This window comes from Adiantum capillus-veneris, chromosome 8 (assembly GCF_014529385.1).
Source record: "Adiantum capillus-veneris isolate H3 chromosome 8, ASM1452938v2, whole genome shotgun sequence".
NCBI lineage: Eukaryota > Viridiplantae > Streptophyta > Polypodiopsida > Polypodiales > Pteridaceae > Adiantum > Adiantum capillus-veneris.
Window position 1 is genome coordinate 94,609,833 of NC_140938.1, and position 20,523 is coordinate 94,630,355.

A 20,523-nucleotide genomic window follows, 5' to 3' on the forward strand; every position below is an offset into this window, starting at 1 on the left:
CCGTCCAACTGATATTGTTGAATCTACGTGCTTCATCATTGCCCATTGCTGCGTGCCATAGACTAAGGCATCATTTTTGTTGTTATTGAGGGAATCTTTGAATTCGAAATACCTTTTAATTTTTTTAAATCCATCAAGATTACCTTTTAAATATTTTATGACTATATGTTCACTTTATGACTGCTCAAAAATATAAAAATAGCAACATACATTATATGTTATATAATATACGTTATATATTACATACACTATATATTATACAATATATGTTATATTACCATGTGTTATTATCATGTTCACATAATTACAATTTACGTGATCACATTTAAGCTGATGAATGGTGACTTGATAACCCACCAAAATCCCGTCGGGCTATTATTTTTTCGTGGCGAGCCAACTTGGATATGGAAAAAACCAGCCATCACACCCGCCAAAATATCAAAAGACCTGTATCCTAGCCACATACCCACTAGGTGGTCCCCCAATTTCTTTCTAGATAGAGCACCTTTCCATGAGGTGATCGACGATTCTTGCTAGATGGAGGTGTAGAGGCCACCCCCACCAGGCTACAATTTCCCACCATCACTAGGGTGATCATGAATGATTTCTCCATGATCTCGGCTCAAGATTTTTTGGCTCTAGTTTGATCTGACTTTTTGGGGCTGCAAAGGTATACCTTGTGTTTCTCTATCACCGCTTGGCATTTGCAAACCTTTGCAGAGTTTCCTATTAATCTCGCAAAACATGATGACGTGTTTCCTCAGGTCAAACTATAAATTGCATTATCTTACCCTTGTTGTTGTCTATCTTGTGGGTTTCCTATGACCTGAGCTTTTTGTGGATTTAGGAACCAAAGTATCATAGATTGTAGGTTCTCACTTATATCTACATCCATCTTGGCCATAACATGTGCTTGCTAGATTATAATTTTAAAGCTCTACTTTGAGTGGGTGATTTTTATGCTTTGGTGATATTGTTGGACACACTTGGGTAACATGTTAGCAACAAGCTAACCAGTGTAACATTTTTGGGGAGATTTATTGTAAAAACACTTATTCTTTTGTTAAATCAGAAATATTGTAACTCCTATTGAACGAGTGAATATTGTAATCCATGAGCCGAAGCTATAAGCTCCCAGATTGTATCAATTTATCCTTAGTTAGAGCTCCCACACAGTTTTCGACAAAAAAAACCTTGGCTAAGGTATAAAAGCCATTTTTTTAAAATTATTATAAGTGGTTTGGATAAGAAATACACAGCATGAGCTTACAACGCTCACTTCTCTCTTTTTCATGCTTCTATCTCCCTTGTCGGTTGTCACATTGCACTGCCATCTGTTGCGTAGCAACCACACGTAAAAGCTCTACGCATTGACGTAAACATATCATGATAAATTGTAGCTTTTGACATCGCCGACCCGCGACCTAATTTCATCAAAAGTAAGAATTTAAGCTAAGAAATCACAAAATAAGTATAGGCGAGGTATTGGGGCATCATTGCAAAGCATTTAGATGCATTTGGGGTTAGAAACAACGAGGACAAAATCTCACAGCTGTTAATAATCACTTTTTTTCACTGCATCAAAAGTGAAATTTGAGACCATAAGCATGTGTGCTTATGGTCTTATATACTTGTCCGAGAGGTTTCATAGCATTCCAATGTCGTTTCATGCTGTAACGATCATGGTTTGCTTGCCAATTAGCGACTAGCTTTTAATGACTTAGGTCATTTGAGTGTAGCTTATGTTAGATGCGATTTGTTTGTTATTTTCTAAGAGATTGACACCCTCTTGCAGCCTCCATGCACTAGTTGAGTCAGCTTCGTCCCATGGATTGACAATTATGTTCGTGGTTCTCGCTATGTTTGCAATAAGATAAGAGTGAGGTTAGGAAACCCATCCACATTTGGCGTTGCCGGGGACGAGTAGACCTAAACTAGGGAAAACAAGAGCATCTAGTATAGTTGTCCTTTAACTTCCTCTAGGATAACTTAGAGTTAAACTTTCTTTTTAAAATCGCATAGCTTAAGAGTGTCGTTTTTTGCTGTGTAGAGGTAGCTTGGAAGTAAATTGTACTTGCTAAATTCCTTGTAGGATTGTAGGATTAGGTTGGGGTTATGAGAATGATTGATGGACAAGACAAGTCTTAAGATCAATGCTCAGGAAACCATTAAAAACAAGAAAACAAGTGCTTGTGGGTACCTTCCACAACCCATTGCAGTAGAACCTAGGAGTAGGGTAAGTAGAATCCGAGATGTTATCTCAAATCATTGCTCACTCCGAAAGAATCCTTTGTGAGTTGTTTATGTGAAGTTGCAAAATTTTAGGTCTATGGCTTAAAACAACATCAAAAGACTGTCAACCATTGAAACCAACTGGAGATTATGCTCATAAAAGTTGTATGAACCAGTGGGTAAGCATAAGGATGCAATTGAGGTAAATTTTTAAGAGTTTGCAAAAACTCAAATTATTTACATTTTCTTGAGAATTTAGGCCAAATTAAGTTTTCACTTGACTCAAAGGCTTAAAACATGTCACAATAAGATTGACCATTGAAAAAATTGAAAAAATTGTTCATTTTAGGCCAAAAGTAAATAATCACGATTATTTACTTTTAGCTCAAAATTGATCAAGGTTGATACCAAAGACTCTATACATGATTACAAACATCTTTTGTGAAGGCTCATAGAGTTTGGATCACAAACAGACCAAAAACTTGGAAAAAAGTGAATTCTGTACTGATTGTCGAGAAATTGAGTATGAGTTGATAAATCTTGTTCAAATAGTGAAACTTGACTTAGAGGCTTAGTTTAAAGTGTTTAACATGTGTGTATGCTCAGGTGACAAAAAATATGCTAAAATTTAGCAGAAGTAAATAATCACAATTATTTACTTTTGTCCATTTTTTTTACATTTCTGGCCAACCAAGCATACCACAGGTTCCATCAAGTTGTATTGAACATTCATATAAAATTTGGTAAGGTTTGGATCTTTAAAGTGAAAATTGTGACCAGTGTTGTAAAGACAGTCTACAGACACAAAACTGTTGGTGACAAATTGAGCAGGATTTATCCAAAATTGGTGAAACTTTGCTAGGGAGATTAATTTGAGTTGCTTTACCTGTTTGTATCATCATCTTGGCAAAAAAAAAAGCTAAAAAATCCCAGAAGTAAATAATAGAAATTATTTGTATCTACCCTAGCTTTGAGATTTTTTGCAAATTGAGTATACCACAAGGTCAAGCATATGAAGTAGACTACTCATATCAAATTTGGTGAAATCTGGATCACAAAAGTGAGACTTAAGACAGATTCTTGAAAACTGAGTCTGCGGAAACAGTTGATAACTTGGACAAATCTTGTTCAAACTCAATAAAACTTGTCTAGAGACTACAACAAGGTGTCAATATGGCAAAACAATTCTAAAAAGTGAGAAAACTTGAGAAAAGTAAATAATCAGATTATTTACTTTTGAGCCCCAGGAACAAGATTTTGAACTTTTGAGCTTGTACAATGTTAGAACAACATAATACAAGGCCATTCGTCAAGTTTGGGTTCCATCAAATCCAAATTAGTACATGTTAACTCAGTTTCCAGGTTGTAGATTAGTCCTTTAGCTCTTTGCAAGGGGATAATTTGGAAATCTCATTTGCTGACTCACTTAGCTCATATTGAAGTGATATACACAGACCAATCACAATAGTTAGCAAAAATTGTACAATCTTTGAGAGAAAACTGCTAACTTGGTTAAAACTGACAAGGAACCAGGTTGCAGGCAAAGAATTGAGAGCTTGATAGGAGTTGAATTCAAGTCAAGTGGAAAAAACGGATAACAATCTAATCCGCCGGTAAGTACTCTATCCAGGGATTAACAAGTCTATATGAACCTTAGATCTGGTTGTAGACTAGTAAATCAAGGCATACTTGGAGAGACCACTAGTAGGGTATCTAGAGAAGAGAGTGTGAATCAAGGAGATCAATTGGGCACTATCTTTGAAGAAGTCCCAGACACTTATTCCGACTTAACATCTGAAATCTCTTCCTATTCGACTCAGTTAGAAGCCGGAACAACAATGCGATATAAGCACATACTCACCTTTTATAAGACTAATGTCCATGCAGTGTACGTTTACCTGGATCCTTATGAAGAGTATGCCATTTTCATTGATGACCATGACATAGAATTTGAAGAGGAAACCAGAGAAAACAAACAAGGAAAAATATATATGGATAAAAACGGGACTCAATATGTAAAATTTGAAATCCTGATGTGATAGACAAATGGGGGTTAGAAGTGAATACACTAAAATTTTGGATATGGCAACAAAAGAAGGTCCAATGACTTTAGAATTTGAGGGATACAATCAAGTTGATTTGAAACCTTTGAAACGGCTTAGCACTAAATAATCCTACAACTGGAATATATTGTTGGGAGGATAGGAACGTCCGGGATATTTTATGGACCTCTCATACCAAACCAAGGCAGTTAACACCCATGAAGATCATCTATATATTTAAGATCAAGGACAAGGGTTCAACAAATCTACCATCTTACCTATTTAGGGATTGTTATAACAATAACTTTGTTATGATGAGTCCTGAGGAGGTAGAGCATACCAAATACCAAGGGTACTCTATAAGAGTGTGGATATTGGGGCAAGGACCTGATCCTATTCCAAGAGAGGAACTCCAAGAGAGATCTTTTGGGAGTAATGTTACAAAAACCAAACCTACCTCATCACAAAGAAAACCGAGTGACACTAGAGCCAGTGCAAGGCTACATGAGTCACTATTCCCAACAGATTGGTTTGAAGGACTCGAGACATGAACAACTACCAGAAGAGTTGGGGCTGAGCCAAACAGACGTGTCAGACTAGCTAATTCTAAAAAATGGATCAAAAAATACAGTGGATCTGGGGATCCATATGACCACTTAGCTAGCTTCAAGAAAATGCTAAGAGCAGAACACATATTTGATTTCCACACTCAGTTTGAGTGATTTGGAATGACTTTAGAAGGAAAAGATTTGACATGGTTCCAAAACATTCCACCAAGGGAAATCATGGATTTAAATACATTAGCTCAAGGATTTCTAGGTGCATGTTCCAAAACTGGGATCAAACATAATATGGTAGCTAAAATGTATAGCTTCAAATAGAAACAAGGTGAGTCTGTTATGGACTGTGCAACTATGATGAAGCAATACATTGCAAGATGCCCAGAATTAGAAATACCAGCAGAAGAAAGATTAGTGTCATTATTTCAACAAAGGACTTCATGCTATACTGTATAGCAAGAAGCATACAACCCTAGAAGAGTGTGTATCAGATGCAATTGACTTTGGAGACAATTGTGATATTTTCAATGAAGAAGATGTCCCTAAGGATACTCCGAGTGAGAAAAAAGCACCCACAGAACCAACACAAGTGGGAACAGCTCCTGCATCACCTCTCACAACCATAGAAGACATGCTCAAAAGGATGAACAAAATGATGAATAATATGCAGAAAGCTCTTATAAGAGGATGTGAGCAAGGAATACCTCAACAGGGACAACCAATTAGGCCACAAAAATGGTGTGAAATTGAGGGTAGATGGAATAACCATGAGACCAATGAGTGCTATTACCGATCAAAGTACAATGGAAATGTTCAATATGTGCCTATGAGATCACAAGGACAACACATGTATAGATGTTAGCCTAATATGGCCCCATCACAAAGACCACTGATGGGTATGAAAAGACCACAACCAGTGTTGGGTCAACAACCTCCATTTCTTGGACATAATGCAATGCCTATAAAGTACATGCATTCAGAAGGAGTCATTGATGAACAAGCACTAGTGCTTGTTACACCTTAAGTTGAGCCTAGTGTATCTACAGTAATGGTAGAAGGAGAGTGGTATAATTCACATCCACCTTCAATGGAAGAGCTTCTGACTTATGCTACATCAGAGCTTACACCAATGTACTTTGTAGCTAGTCAAGGTGTTAGACCTCCAATGGTAAGACCCATGATTAAGCCAAAGATTGGAAACTGTCATAATTATGGTATAGATGATCATTGGAAAAATGAATGCCTAGAACCTAACAAGAACATTAAGCCAGTTGAATCTTTTTGTACACAGTGTCGCAAAAAGGGTGGACACTTCCCCAAAGACTGTCCAAAAAATCAATTAAACAAAGGAAAAGCAGTAGTGAATGGAGTCCAAGTGATACCTAGTAGCTCTTCAAAAAGTGAACCTATTGTTCTAGTCAAGGTGATCACTAGAGCCCAAGCTAAAAAAAAAGAAACATAACTCCGCTGAAGAATCAGAAATTACTAAAAATTCCTTGCAAAAGACCAAGAAAAGAAGACATCAAAGATATGAGATGATAAAATATAAACAAAAGGAAATTGATAAAAAAGCCAAAGAACTATTCCAAGAAAAAGTGAAAGAAACTGGGAGTGAAATCAAGGAAACCACAATAAAATCTAGAGGATCAATTTTGGCAAATAAAATTTTTGAGCCAATCAATGCAGTCTTGGAAGCTTTCCAAGCGGAACTTAAAGCAGACCAAAATATGGATAACAAATGGAAAAACTATCCTTCTTCAGATATGGAAGTAGCTAAGGTGAAAGCTTATCAAAATTTAGTAAGAATTACTGAAATGATGGAAAAACAAAACCCAAGCTTGAGAGTATAGCAAAACCGAGGATCTTGTGGTAGAAACCAATAAAGAGAAATCCAAAGTGGTGGTAGAACCCCACCTTGAAACTAAAGAGCCAAAACTCATCGTGCCTGACAACGAAGATTCTTTAGATGGAATTTTGTTTGTGGAGGAAGACTGTCCATGACATTTATGGAAAAAAGTGAGAGAGATTTATGATGGGAGCATAACTTTGAAATCAGCTTCTATAGAGGAAGTCTGGTTAGACAATTCACCTCATGATATGGACATTGAAGCATCAGGAATATCTAAACCATTGACTCTAAAAACACTACCCTCCTACTTAGGAGACAACGAAGATGAGTCCATAGTGTGCAAAACCACTCAGGTAAAAAGAGCAGAACAGACCCTAGAGGTGGAGAACATCCATTCAATCATGTCAACACCCATTCAATGTACTCTTACCTTGGGAGAACTCTTAAAAATTAGATCGTAATTATGGAATGATTTACAAAAAACTCTAGAGAAGGTGGGAATAATAGGGCTAGTTGAAATTTTTTTGGGTAAATTGAAACATGAAGTGGATAACAAGGAGATTAGATCCATCCCTATGAATAAAGTTGGAGAATACTATGAGGGGAAAGAAGGAAATACAACCCTTCCGGTGAGATGTACCATGGCAATAGTGTAGACATGTAGTAGTGTTAATGTGTATACGCGCTTCACCAGGGGCACTTTTCTCCCACTGGGTTTTTCCCCCTGGACATCCGGTGTGAAAGGACACCTTATCTCTTAGGGTTTCATATAAGCTTTGTAGCTCTGAGTTTGTATACAATTATTATTCCAATACAGAGAGACAGACTACAGAGATCTCGTACACAAGCTCTGTGTCTTCTCCTTCTCCATCTTCTTCCTACTCTGAGTTGCTGTCTTCCTTCTGTTTCCTGTTTCATCATCTTCAACAATTGGTATCAGAGCAAGGTGATTTCCAGAGCCTCTACTTGCGTTTTCGCGTCCGCGCGCGCAATTGCAGTTTTCAGGCAGTTTTCGGAAAATTTGTTCGTGGGAGCATCCTCGACGTTCTGGGAGTATTCTGATCAGGCGACCTGGGGTTTTACCCCCCTTTCGAAGCCGTTCGAGCCCTCAGAATTTCGTTCTGAGCAGCGTAGCAGAAGTTACTTTTTCGAGGTGTTTAGATCAAGAGGGTGTGCTTTTTGACAGATTTTCTTCAGGTAAACAGTTCTTTTGGGAAGCAGCTTGTCTTAGCTTTGTGCTGAGATTTTGTGTAGAGTTTTGCTTGGATTGGAGAGGAGATTTGTGAATCTCTTGGAGGTTCTTTTGCTCTCTTGTGTGCATCTACAGTATGGCTCAATCTACGGAGAAAGAGATTTTTGGTGCGTTTACATCCGAAAACAAATTGGATGGTACCAACTATTCTCTTTGGTCTTTTATGGCCAAAAATGTTTTGGTTGGTAAAGGATTGTGGGATTATGTATCTGGAGATGAAGTTCATCCAGGTAGCATTGCACCTGCCACGCCTGGTCGTGGTGCAGCTGTTGGTGCAGGACCCTCACAAGTCACTCCAGAGCAAAAGAGATGGGATACTAAAGATGCACAGGCTATGGCTGTGATTGCCTTAACCATAAAGAGTACAATCACACCACATATCAGATCTTGCAGAACTTCTGAGGATGCTTGGAACACTCTGCAAGCTATGTTTGGAGGAAGAAACGCTGCCAGAATAGAGTTTTTGAAGAAACAACTTGACAAAATACAGATGGACGAAGGTGACGATATTGTTGAGCATCTTACAAAAATCAGGGATCTTAAAGAGCAATTGCTTAGCATTGATGAAGTGATTCCAGAGAAGGACTTGGTTTCCAAAACACTCAATTCACTACCACCATCTTATTTGACTTTTCAGACTTCTTTGACTCTGTCTTTGCGAGCTAATCCTGACCCTCTTCATTTTGAAGAGTTAGTGGCTTTGCTATTGCAGGAGGATCAATCACGTAAGAACAAGTCTTTACAGGTGGATGGTATGGATCATGCTCTTGTTGTACATAACAAAAACAGGGGTAAAGAGAGTGCTCATTACTCCAAGTCTAGTGCAGGACAATCTTCAGAGAAGTCTAAAGGTGATTCCGACAAGTCCAAGAAGAAAGGTAAATGTCACTACTGCAAGAAACCTGGTCACTACATTAGTGAGTGTAAAAAGCGAATTGCTAAAGAAAAGAAGAAAGAGTCAAGTTTGGTTGTTTCAGCTTCTGGTGATTCTTCTACAGCTAAAGAAGAGTCTGCAAACTTTGTGCAGGATTCTTATGCTTTTGTAGTATGTTCAAATTTTTCTGCTTACAGTGTTGACAAGACACAAATGATTTGGTACTTTGATAGTGGTGCATCCAGGCATATTACTTCAAGGAAGGATTTGTTTTGTTCATTGGATGCAGCTCCAGCAGGAAAGAAGGTGACATGTGCAAATAATGCTTCTTATCCAATCAAAGGTGTTGGTAAGATTTTGATTACCATTTCAGATGGTTCAGATTTATGCTTGCCAGATGTCTTATATGTTCCAGGGATCAAGAAGAATTTGTTGTCTGTATCCTCTCTTGCAAAAAATGGTCTTCGGGTTATTTTTGAGGATGACAGATGTGTTGTACGAGATCGAGAGAATGGTTATTCTCTTATCACTACAGGTACGCTGGACAATGGACTCTTTGTGCTAGATCGTTATGAAAAGCAGATTCAGGTATGTATTGCAGAAACAAAGACTCAGGCCATGCAGGATGCTGAGTTGTGGCATGCTAGATTTGGGCATGTTGGTTATGGCAGTTTGATGACTTTACAACGTCATAATATGGTGCATGATTTGTCTTTATTGGAGATGCCACCAAGACATGTATGTGAAGGTTGCGTTCTTGGAAAGATGCACAGATTTGCATTTTCGTAGGATGGTTCAGTTAGAGCGACAAGAAAGTTGCAGCTTGTACACAGTGATGTATGTGGTCCTATGAGGACGCCATCTATAGGAAACAGCCTTTATTTTGTGACCTTCATTGATGACTTTTCCAGGTTTTGTTGGGTGTATCCACTCAAAGCAAAGTCAGACGTGTTTGCAATTTTTCAACATTATGTCTCCATGGTTGAAAATAAAACAGGTTGCAAAGTACAGACTCTTCGTACCGATCGAGGAGGTGAATACATGTCAGGTGCATTTAAGGATTTTTTGGGAAAGAAAGGCATTAAACACCAATGCACTATGCCATACACACCACAACAGAATGGTGTTGCAGAAAGGAAGAACAGGTCTTTAATGGAGACAGCTAGATGTATGCTCAAGGCTAAGAGTTTGCCTCATAAGCTATGGATGGAGGCAGTTGCTTGTGCAACACATGTTTTGAACAGGTGTCCTACTCGTGCCTTGAAGACCATTACTGCATATGAAGCTTGGTATGACAAAAAACCTTCAGTCAGTTATCTTCGTGTTTTTGGTTGTCTTGCTTATGCTCACATCCCTCAGCAGTTACGTGGAAAGCTTGATGATAAGGCAATCAAATGTATATTTGTGGGGTACAGTAGTGGAAGTAAAGGTTATAGACTTTACAATCCTGCTACAAACAAGATTTTTGAAAGTCGTGATGTAATTTTTGCAGAAACTACTGCTCAACCTATGGTTGCTTTTGATGTACCTCATATGCAGACACATGATGTATTTGAAGGTTTTGTGGAGAATCAAGAATCACAACAGGTTGATAATCTTGATCAATCTTTTGATCAGCATGTGACACCTCATGATGTAGAGGAAATTGTGCGTGAAGAGCAAGAAGTTCTCAGGGAAGAAAGAACCTTGCCTAAATGGGTTCAGAAAACTTTGCAGGATAGCAAGTTGGATGCACCGTTGCCACGAAAAACACATGCTGGTACTACTTTTGGCAGAGAGCAAGTAGATTTGACTTGCTTTAGCACTCTTTGTGATGCAGATGAGCCTGATTCATTTGAACAAGCTTTAGAGTGTGTTCAGTGGAAAGATGCTATGCAGCAAGAAATTGATTCTATTCATAAGAATCATACATGGGATCTAGTGGACTTGCCTACAGGCAATACTGCAGATGAAATTGAAGCGTTTAAAGATGCTTTGAGAAAAACCTTTGAGATGTCTAATCTTGGTTTGCTACATTATTACTTGGGTATTCAGTTTGTGCAATCAGAGGATGGCATATACATGTTGCAGGCAAAATATTTGCATAAAATTTTGGACAAGTTTGGTATGCAAAATTGTAAGCCAATCTCTACACCCGTAGAAACTGGATCAAAGTTGAGCATGCATGATGCTGGAGAAACTTTTGATGTACATACTTATGCAGCAGCGGTTGGTTGCTTGATATATTTGCCAGGCAACACTCGTCCAGACATTCAATTTGGGGTTTCACAAGCAAGCAGATTTATGCACAGCCCAGGTATGCATCATTGGCAAGCTGTGAAGCGCATACTTCGTTACCTTTCAGGTACCCCTAATCTTGCCATGTTCTTTCCAAGGGGGGATATGTATGGAAAGCACAGTTCTATGCAGCTTCTTGGTTACAGCGATTCAGATTGGGCTGGTAATTTTAACACACGACATTCCACAAGTGGCAATTGTTTTTTCTTGGTAAATGCATGTATATCTTGGCTAAGCAAGAAGCAGCCCACAGTGGCTACATCAACTTGTGAAGCTGAGTACAGGGCAGCTTTCACGGCAACAGTTGATTGTGTATGGATACGCAGGTTATTGGCAGATCTTTGTGAGTGTCAACAGGCACCCACTACCATTTTCACTGACAGTCAGAGCGCTATTGCAGTTGCAAGGAATCCAGTATTTCATGCAAGAACAAAGCACATAGAGGTTCACTACCACTATGTCAGGGAAAGGCTACATGCAGGGGAGATCACACTAACTTACTGTCCTACACAGGATAACATTGCAGATCTATTTACGAAGGCGTTATCACGAGAAAAGTTTGAAGCTTTCCGAAAAGCTTTGGGCTTACTCTCATACACATGATGATCTGCTACCTTGTACAGATTCACACTATCACTACAGGGGGGATTTGTAGACATGTAGTAGTGTTAGTGTGTATACGCGCTTCACCAGGGGCACTTTTCTCCCACTGGGTTTTTCCCCCTGGACATCCGGTGTGAAAGGACACCTTATCTCTTAGGGTTTCATATAAGCTTTGTAGCTCTGAGTTTGTATACAATTATTATTCCAATACAGAGAGACAGACTACAGAGATCTCGTACACAAGCTCTGTGTCTTCTCCTTCTCCATCTTCTTCCTACTCTGAGTTGCTGTCTTCCTTCTGTTTCCTGTTTCATCATCTTCAACAAATACTGGACGGCGGGGCTGGCATAGCCATAGCCACAAAATCAGTATGGGAATCATGGGGAAAACCAGCCATTAGACAAACTTGAATGAAATTACAATTGGTGGGTGAAAACATAGAAAAACCCGTAAGACTGCTTGAAAAAGTGATAGTTCCTGTGGAAGTGATTATCAACATACTTTTGCGATAATGGACTTTGGAAAGAAACTTAATTATGAAATGATCTTGGGAAGGCCATTCATGCAGCAAGTACAACTCATTCAAGATTGGGGAAACAATTACATGTACTTAAAGCAAGTGGAATCAATCATAAGGGTTAATTTGAAAGATCACACTTATAGAGATGTCATGAAAACACTCATTCAAGAATTTGACTCAGTTTCTTCAGCTGAATCAAAGCTTCCATCTTGGTTAAACAAAGACACACCTATTTGGATGTATGGAGTCTCATTAAAAGGAGTTTAAAACGAGAAGAATGTATCTTAGAAAGGGATTGCACAGATGAAGCATATATACTGAACCCTTTCCGGAGCATTTGTTTGAGCCATTTGAATGGACTCAAATTTTGGCAACAATGGAGGTGTGTGTAAATACGTCTATGCCTACTCAATTTTGCAATGAGGATGGTTATGACATAATTTCCATATAAATGATCTCAACCCTTCACGTTGAAGATGGAGTTCAGGAACCCAAGAACATAGTGAAAGCTCAACAAGTCTTTCAAAATATAGATACTATATATAGCTCAACATCAACACACACTTGGGTGCTATAAGCATATCCACAAAGTCAATTCCTACCAAAAATTGACCAAACACAAGCCCACATGCACCCTCACATCATAATGAAGAGAGAAAAATCACACTGCCACCACTAGCTATCCCCAAGGGATTCCCTTTGTATACAAAATAAGATGCCACCTGTGAGCGGACAACTTTGATGAAACCCCTATGTACGACTTATATTAGGGAATATAACCCCCCTTTCTATGATTATACAACACTTAATGAAGAAAAATATCATACCCCTATTTTACATATAAAATTTAGGTCTCACATGATCTAACTAAGTAAAACTAGTCAAAGAGTGTGTAGCATATAATGATTGGCAACGTACTAGGGAACCAATTCTATACATACCTGATGTACCCTCAATGTGTCTTAGTTTGTGACTTTCAAATTATGTGCCCGATCAATCTGCACTCTGGCTACTTGTCCAATTTTGACCCATCCAAAGATGGTGTAAATCAACCCTTAACCTGCTCCAAATTAGCCCTTATCTATGAATGACGATGAAAAATTTGATGTGTGACCTAATAAAAAACGTCCCCAAAATTCATCTGACTTCTAGTGCACACCGATGACCAATCGCTACAAGTAATCAACTCGGGTCAAGTCCCCTCCCCCACCCCCCATAAATTTGATACCCCCCTCCCTTATTTTTAAGCGTGGGAGATTAATTATTGGGGGCTTACCCCTAACTTATACGCTTATGTAACTTGGAAAAAAAAACCCCTTCCCCGCACTTACGTGGTGCGGTAAGTTTTTCATGGGGAATCCCCGTGTAGCTATCTTTGATAATTTTTGCCTACGTGATCTTTTTCATGGGAGCTAGAACTGATTTGCTACATGGTGGTTGTGTTATAATTGTAGTGGATTTGTTATTGTTTTATTTATTTATAGCAATGGAAGGTGCCACTTGGTTATAATGGGAGTAGAGGAGGAGTCCCACCTTATAGTTATGGGAGCCCCACTATCCCCAAGCACGACTTAGCTCTAAATCAAAACCCTCTCTGGCAGTCCACATCAATGTGGACTACGAGAGAGAGAGAGAGAGAGAGAGAGAGAGAGAGAGAGAGAGAGAGAGAGAGAGAGAGAGAGAGAGAGAGAGAGAGAGAGATTTTATTATCTTCCTCGAAGGTCAAATATGACCTATGGGACCAAAGTTACATGTGAGTACTATGTGTATGGTTGATGAGTGACTCTCGATGCTCCAAAATTGTGGTGATGAGAGTCACAATGGAGAGCCCACACTATGGCTAGGAGAGGAAAGTGTGTAGATCTAATTCATGGCTAAAAATGTGAGAGAAGCAAGCTCGGATGTGACCAAAAGTTGAGCACTCGAACAGTATGTGGTACTCAGACTCTTGAACTTGCAATGAGCATAATGTGCACAGTTGATTTGACTCTTCTCCATTGCCCCAGCACCTTGTCTCGCATCGAAGGAAATGGGAGCCGACAAGGGGATAGGCTTGAGCATGTAAGTGTGAGTAAGGTGTCCTCTTTCAGCAAAGAACATGATTTTGTAGTTGGGGGCAATATGGGTGGTATAATGTATGAAGCGTGACCCACCGGATTTCTCCCAAGACGTAATACATTAGCGTTGCAGAAAAGCTTCATTCACTTGGGAGTCAATTGAAGCATCATGTAGCAAGTGTAATGCATCCCATCTCCCAAACCACTTCTTTATGTCTTCCATCCATCCCGTTCTCAAGATCTTGCTTTTATGCGTCTTTTGAACTTTTTTGCTTGCTTCCCATGCAATTGTAGGAAGTCGATCTGAGGGGTTTTGACGCATCTTTATCATGTACTCCACAACCCTTTCCGTGCCCATAACCTCAATTGGAAGAGATCCCGACTCAAGAAGTAGGAGCATATGTGGTGTTTGTGTCTTAAGTTGGATAAAGTTTGTAAGAAAACGCTTTTGGACATTCTCCAACTCTTTCCAAGTAGACTTTGAGATGCTCCTGCCCCACACTTCAACTCCATGAAGAAGAATCGATGTCACCAATGCATCAAAAAGGTATTTCTTGAGAACCCAACACTTGATGTTTTCCGCATTGTACACGTTCTCAAATGCATAATATGATCTCTTTCCCGCTTCCAAATGACTCATAGCACATTCATGCCACTTGTGATTGGATGGAACCTCAAGGCCAAGGTACTTCAAGCTCTCAACAACTTCAAGTGTCTCATTGTTGAACACAATGCAGGGCTTCTCCTTATGGTTGGTTTTCACAAGCGTAACCTTTGTTTTGTGATTCATTCACAATCAGCCGACTATGCAAGAAAAGTTCTCAAGGACAACCATAAGCTTTTGTGCATCTTCTAAAGTGTGTGCTAGAAGCACTACATGATCCGCATAAAACAAAAGCATGACTCCCACATTGCAAATAGTGACCTCGTCAATGCCTTCTTGTTGCATAAAGTCAAGTACCATTTATTTCAGTTGATCGATGCATAGATCAAAGAGAGTTGGTGACAACCGATATCCTTGTTTACACACACACACACACACACACACACACACACACACACACACACACACACACACACACACACACACACACACACTAGTATACTGGTCATAAGTTCTTTAAATTAACCCCCCCAAAAAACAACCCCCCCCCTTGCCCCCCCATGGTTGCATAATAATGATACTCTCTAGCCATGCCAATGGAAACTTCCATATAATGGGACTTTACCCCCGCTTAATCAAAGCGTGAAGAATCGCGTGATATCATCACACGGGGTAGGCGGCTCTTGTCCTCTGTCTATCGCCTTCCCCAGGCATTGGCACTTACAGGCTCGCGCAATTGAGGGTGGCCGAATGCATTCAAAGTGCTGGCTCTGGGAGCGTGCATGCCATCCTATATAAACTGAGGTGAGGGCATACTCTGGCCCTCACTTACAGGCTCGCGCAGCTGAGGGTGGCCGAATGCATTCAAAGTGCTGGCTCTGGGAGCGTGCATGCCATCCTATATAAACTGAGGTGAGGGCATACTCTGGCCCTCACTTAGCCCTGGAGTAGGTCTTCTTTCTGCTCATTTTTGCCATTGTCTGAACTTGCTAAAATGGAGCTTGCAGCTCAAGTAACACAGGTGTCATATTCTACCTTACTACAAGCTTCGGTTTTTGGTTTGTTTGTTGTTACAGTACTATCCATGGTTGGTAAAGAGATATTCCGTCTGAGTTATACAATGTGTATTTGTCATAAGCATAAAAAAGACAAACTTTTGATCCATGGCATAAATGGCTTAGGATTTGAGATGAATAATAGTTTTTCTGGTAAAGGGAATGCCTGCATGAAATCTAGGGGTCGGCTCTGTAAAAAGTCGCTATAGAAATTCACCCTTGCATAATTAGGTATATGGTGGGTAAGATCAGGAGCCGATTGTCATATACAGTTAGTTATTTGCTGGACTACAAAAAAAATTGCTACGCCTGGGCATTGTTTTGGGCCTTGGGATAGCTTGTGCATAAAGAGCGACTGGTTATGGGTTTTTTTATTAAAGGGAACACCTGCATGAGCTAGTTGTCGTTACAGGCTGTTATATTGGCTCTGTTTTTTAGCCGCTGCAGGACTTTACCTTTGCAGGCATAATGTGTTAAAACATTTGGTTTGGAAATAGGGGTATGTGTTGTCATCATCTAGAAGCATACGGACAAAGCACAGAACGAGTGAGTAGGGCTCTCTAATTAACCAAAAAAATCAGCCTGAGTTAATGTGTGTGTATATTTGAGTGTGTGTATGTATATGTGTTGGTTTGGCTTGATAACATGGCTATTCTCAATGGCTGCTACACCTAGGCACTGATATAGTTTGGTCCTAATAACTTCTTATGCATAAAAGGTGACGATTGTTCGAGGCAATACCTGCACAACTTGGTTTTGGCTGAGGATTTTTTTGACTCTGTTATAGCCGCTGCAGGACCTTGCAATTACGGGCTTTACTAGTTATGTGGTTTTTTTACTGGTCTACTCATTGGGAAAAGGAGATATTTTTTTGGTACCTTTGGTTGTTACATTGTATGGAAAAAATGATTGATATCTTGCACGAACATGGTCGGACATTACCTTTCTTTGTTTAAAGGGATGCCAATAGCTGGTATAATGAAATCATGGGTCTATTTATTTTGAAGGTAAGTATGTAAAATAGCTACTTTGGGCTCTTGGCATAATAACCGAGCTACTGTTCTTAAATCTCTTGGGACACTATTGTTCCTAAAAAGTTGCTAATGACTTATGGATATCTTGGGATGATGAAGGTAAGTATATGGCTGGTTTTTTTCGGCTTTGGTATAGCTTGCAAGCTATTTCTCCTAAAAATAAGGTTCCACATTAAGGAAAAGGAGTCTCGCTACTCTACTGACCAGTTATACTAGTATCTTATTGGTTATAAAAAACAAGGTAGTCATCACCCTCATCTGATACCTTTGGTTGACAAAAAGTAGTCGGATTTCACATCCCTTTGTCTAAAGGGGTACCTTTGATACCATGGGTTTACTAATTCTGAAGGTAAGTATATGGTTACATAGCTATTGAGCTATGGCTCTCGAAATAGTTTGACTCTTAATGGACTTCACCATTTAGAAAGTAGACTGTAACACTCATTTGTGAAGTAATAAGAAAAGATTGCTAAACATACCAGTTCTAATGAATAACCTAGCTTGTCTAAAGTAACTAAAACCTATAAGATGGACATGGATAACAACTGATATGGTCCATTGATACCTGTAAAACACATCCAAGGCTAATTGAATTGTTGTTTTGTTTGGATGGATGCAGGTAAGGACTCTATCTTATCTTGGAGGGTTTTCTTTTCTTTGGCAAGCAACCTTACTTTAATGATGTACTCACTGAGGAACGGGGAAGTTCTTTTACTACTTGTCTTACTGAAAGAGGATCTCTTTCCTACAATCATTGTACCTAAATAATTTTGATACTGAGTTATTTTTGTACATATCCGTTCATTATTCTTTGGCCAGCTGTCTTTTGAATGTAGAAATTCAATTATGTCTTATTAGTTAAGATTTAAACAGCTACACACACACACACACACACACACACACACACACACACACACACACACACACACACACACACACACACACACACACACACACACACACACACACATATAGAATGAAGGAGATACACAACTTTGTAATAGAGGGTGTCACTTGTTGCTACCTCTCTGGCTCATCTTTTATCTAGACTCACCATGGTAGAGCAAAGCCCTCTTCATCTCTTGTTTTCTTCTATGAACAAGGCCACATTGAGAAGCATTCAAGGCTCCATGTGATGCAATTCCATCCATCACAATTATTTTGGGAGAAGCTCTACTGTGGAGCCCCTGCAAGCTATGAAATCCAAGCAACAAAACCTGACATGCAAGAGCCACCTTTGACTCCTTCAGGGAATAACATAGTTTGCAAGGAAATGGGGCTATAGTATGAGCACAAGGCAAGGGTGATGGGATAAACATAGACAATGTTTCTAGTGGGCATTTTAAATATAGATCAATATGCTAACTCTAGAGGGGAAAACAAGAGATTCTTTGTGGTGACTGCAATGGCGGTGGTTTCATAGAAGGATTTATGAGCACCTTTGATGATTGGTTATTGTGTTCCTTGTCTTGTGCTCTTCAAGTTAAGTGTGATCATTCTCAATTTTGTTGTGGTTTGTGATGGCATATCTGTGTGCTAAATCTCCTGTTTTGAGTGCATAAATGATTTTTTGGTGATGTTTTGACCATAGGAGAGTGTTCTTAGACCATAGAGCGACCTTTCTGAATAGTTTTGTTGTAGTTTGCGAGACCTTGATCATGATGAACCGTGATTTTAGTACCTTGTTGGATTGCAACCAGACCTAGTAGGATAGTAACCCTAGACCTCTTAGACCTCCTCCTAAGGTTTTGTTGCATTTTGACTTTGTTTGAGTGCCAAAATGGCATGACCATTGAGAGAGGTGAGATAGGACATAGGCAGATAGCATGAGTAGAGAGTGAGATTTTCTAGTGCTATAGATGGATTCATTTTGTAGGTTTACTTCTTGGGTTTGAAACCCTTAAAGAGTCTCTGTGCCCTATCCGAGTTGCTTCCCTACATATTGACATTATGTTAGTGCTAGACAGCTATGCTACAAATGTTCGATCGTGTCGACCGGCTAACATGGGTGCCATTACCGGGGATAGTATTCCTCAGGTGGTGAGTGACCTAGTCATAGTCATAGTCTTCTTGTATTTAGATATGGGTATCCGTTCCGTTTATACTTTAGTAGTCAAGCAACTAAACATGGGGTTTAGTGCTTGGTAGAGGCTAGAAGTCGGGGACTTGCTAGATCTACTCTTGAGAGGCATAAGGAGTTGTGAGTGAGATATGAAAGGCATTTCATTTTTCATTTTTAGTGATGCTTTGAAAGTATTGTTCCATCATCCAATTTACCTTCAAATTTGCACTCTCTGCTTGTTTTTGTTTCTTTATTCATTTCAGCACCTAGGAGTAGGCTAAGTAGCAACTACAACCATCAAATTGAGCTAAAAGGTTAAGAGCAATACTGCAAGAAACCATATTTTGGTAAGTGAGACCATAACTCTGAAAAAAGGGAAATTTGATGGTCAAAACCCTGAAATTTGACCCCAAAAAAATAGTGAAAGAAGGAAATAACCAAACCCAAGAGAAGCAATCTGGAAAGTTTCATCGAGTTTGGTGGAGGAACATGGATTGCAATCCATGTTCCCTTGTGATTGTTTGAACAAAACCTGATACCATTAGGTCCAGAGTGGTTCCTAGTCACTAAATATATAATTTTGGAGAAAATTTGACACTGAAAACACCCTCAAAATCAAGAAATTGGCCAAAAGGCACAAAACCCTTAAAATTCAACCAACATTTGGGCCTTTTTGATTTTTGGTGACCCAAATCCAAAAAGGGATGAGAATTGGTTTCTATATGGCTTAAGCATTCTGCTGAACAAATTTCATGCCAAAATAATGTCAAAGAAGGATCACAATCCATGTACCTTTTGACAATTTGAGACTGAGATTTAAGCAGTAGGTAGTTGTTTGGAACAACTTTTGTGAAGAGCACCAAAGAAAAATTGCCAAAAAATTGACCAAATCTTAAAAAGACTTACAGCTAGCCAAAAACCATAGGGCAAACACAATACTTTTCTTGTGATTGACGAAAAGTTTTCCAAATTTAAAAGAAGGTGTGTTAGAAGCTGGACACACCCCATGAAAACTGACTACTAGGAAGATTATCATTTTTTGTAATTATTCATTTATTGAGGAAACCTGATTTTTCACTTCTTCTACCTTTGCTTTCCCTTTGTGCTTCTCTCGGACTGGTTCTTCTACCTTTGCCTTCCCTTTAGCTTCCAGTCTAATAACACTTACTGCTTGGTTTACAGTAGGTGGTGGAGGTAGCGGTGGAATGAGAGGTTGTGGTGGTGGTTGTTTTACAAGTGGTCAAAGGATTTGGACCGGTGGAATCAGCCTTGGTTGCCTGGGTGGTGGTGGTCTTGCCCTTGGTGGAGAGATCTGATTCTGTCTTCCTTCTTTATTGAAGTTCTGCCTTCTTGGATGTGGGCAGTAATACATGCCATGGCCGTCTTCCCTGCAATTATAGCAGTGGTACTCTTGGTTTTTCCTTCATTGTCCTCTCTCTTGCTCTGGATTTCTGACAGGTGAATGCCCTTGCTGCACCAGATGCACGGATAAACTTTCAAGA